The 2,541-nt window shown below is 45.2% G+C and overlaps 1 pseudogene; it reads right to left on the reverse strand.

Annotated features, from left to right (window-relative positions):
* Positions 1 to 418: 418 nt before the first annotated feature.
* LOC119545185 lies at positions 419 to 1,654 on the reverse strand (annotated as a pseudogene).
* Positions 1,655 to 2,541: the final 887 nt, after the last annotated feature.

Below are 2,541 nucleotides of genomic sequence, written 5' to 3' on the forward strand. Positions count from 1 at the left end.
TTCCACTGAGCTAGAGCTCAGGTCCTTCCCACTCTCTAGGCCTTGACTGCCCACAGACATAAGCTGCTGACTCTGATCTTTAATGGAACTCCAGCTCTTGATTAAGCACATGAGAAGCTTCCTAAACAGAAAGGTAACATTTACTGTGGGATGAATTGGGTTAGGGCATCAGGACTACCCTTTCTGGGGGTGGTGATGATGGTGGTGGTGGTGGTGGTGGTAGTAGTAGTAGTGATGGGGTGGTGATGGAGGTGATATTGGTACTGGTGGTGGTTGTGGTGAAGGTGTGGCAAGGGCTGGGTACTCATAAGCAGGCTTTGGCTGCCAGGCGAAATGCTATTGGGAAGTTTGCAGGGTTGAGTTGGGTACTGGGATGTCAGGCTAGGCCAGTTTGGCTTTGATCATCCCTCTTCTTTCTTCAACATGCCCTACAGGGGAGATATATTGGGCACCTGAAAACAGCAAGGACATTGGTAGGGTTTGCAGACCCTTATTGTTGCCCTGCTTACATCTCACCCCCAAAAGCCCCTGAGATCTTTTCTTGGTAAACATTTGTCTGTTGTTATGATCTCCAGATAGACTATCACCCACCCCTGTTCAGCTGCTGGAGGTATATAGGTTATGTAGCTACTGATGCTACTTGGATTGGGAGGTATGGGGAACTGATCAGAAGAGAGGAAAAGTTAGTCACTGTGAATTTCTTTCTTTGAAAAGAATGATGATCTTGATAAGACCTGGTGTCTGACAGAAAATAAAAGGATAGGAAAGTTCTGTTAGAATTCTCTGGGTCTGGAGATTTAGTGAGATCATCGCTGGAAATAACCTTGAAGCTGATGTGGCCTGGCTTGACTTTGGTGGTTGGGCCACCCTTCTTATGCAAGGTACAAAGACCAGGTCATGGCCATCACTGGGGTCAGCACCCAGAGTGACCTGCCCCAAGAACTGATCACAGAATTTTCAGATGTTCCAGACCTGTACTATAATAGGAATGTCAGTAGTCTTTCTGCAGAAAATGGCCTAGGTGTCAAAAATGGCATGACAGTATTCTTTTAGATGGGAGGACAGACTTCCTCTTTTCCATACTTGATGACCAAATATGGGCTTACAGTTTCATTGGCATACATCTTCTGGTCCTCAGCACCGTGAATGGTGATCTCAGTAACTACGTTTGGATAGCCGTGAGCCAGGTTCCAGCAGGATATCTTAGGCATGTCCAGAGTCAGTTCCCCGAGCCGGATGGGAAAACGCACTGGTCCAGCCATACTGGTATATGGTTGGGACAGCACATAGTTGCCCTTCCCACCCACCATGCTCCTGGATGTAGAGGATGTAGAGGCAGAATTGGGGGTTTATCTCCACCTTGAAGAGCTCAAAGCCAGTGATGTAATTGTCAGTTATTCCCATTTGGAGGTAAGTGTGCAGCTCCTTCTGCTGCATTTCTCTGAAGAACTCTGAGTATGCCACTCCTCCTTCTCCTTTGGCAAAGTGGGGGATTTGTAGTCTCTTTCTTTAAGCATGGAGATAAAGATACTGGCATCCTCCTAAAATGTGGGATAGAATCTTTGGCCATGGACACTGTTCATGAAGTGTTCAGAGATATCTGGATGATACCAGCCTAACAAATATGAAGAACTGTGTTTCCATGAGTGGCTTTCCTGGGTCCGTGTTCAACAATCACTTATTGTAAGTGGATTTTCCTTGGAAAAACTCACAAAAACTCTTGATAGTCAGGAAGCACCTCGTCCACCCTTCTACTATATTTGACCTGTGTTTAAAAGGCAGAAAACAGACCCGGGTGCTAGCAGGGAGTGTTTAGCCCACCAGAGGGAGGACTTTCTGGGCAAAAGTCTGAGCGTCTCAAGGCTCAGAGCTGCATCAGGCACACAAGCCAAGCAGGGTGGTCTGTGTTCCATGTTGCTGTGCTGTGAATAATACAAAAGGGTGAAAAAATAAATTTAGAGAAAAGTATGTGTAACAAGTTGAGAAAATGTGTCTGATCTGTACCTTTCACTGAATTACTTTATATGTAGCACCTTAACTTGCCTTGAACTACCAGTGAACATTCATTCAGTCATTGATTCAGTGCACACGTATTTATTGAGTGTCTACTATGTGCCCAGCATGGTGCTAGGAACTTGAGATAAAAGAGAACAGAAGAGCTCAGCTGTCATGGAGAGGGGAAATCTGGAAGTGAAGATAAATCTGGAAATAAATATAAAGAAAGATAAAGGAAAAAAAAAATAAGCCTATAACTGCTATGAAGGGTAAAATGAAAGGGTGCAATAAGATATGAGAGCAAAGAGCCTGATTTACTGAAGGGAGGAGGGTCAGGAAGGCTTTTCTGAGTACATGAAGTTTAAGCATGGAATTGAACAGGAAAGAGTAGGAGGAAGAAGGCCCAAGGAAGAAGGGACAGCAAGTGCTAAGGCCTTTGGGGTAGAAAGAGCATGGTGCATTTGAGGAACTGAAGAAACCAGGGGGCTGGGGTGAACCTGCAGAGAGTAGTGAGATGAGACTAAAAGGTAGAGGTGGAACTAAATG

Source organism: Choloepus didactylus, chromosome 10, assembly GCF_015220235.1.
Source record: "Choloepus didactylus isolate mChoDid1 chromosome 10, mChoDid1.pri, whole genome shotgun sequence".
Classification (NCBI taxonomy): Eukaryota; Metazoa; Chordata; class Mammalia; order Pilosa; family Megalonychidae; genus Choloepus; species Choloepus didactylus.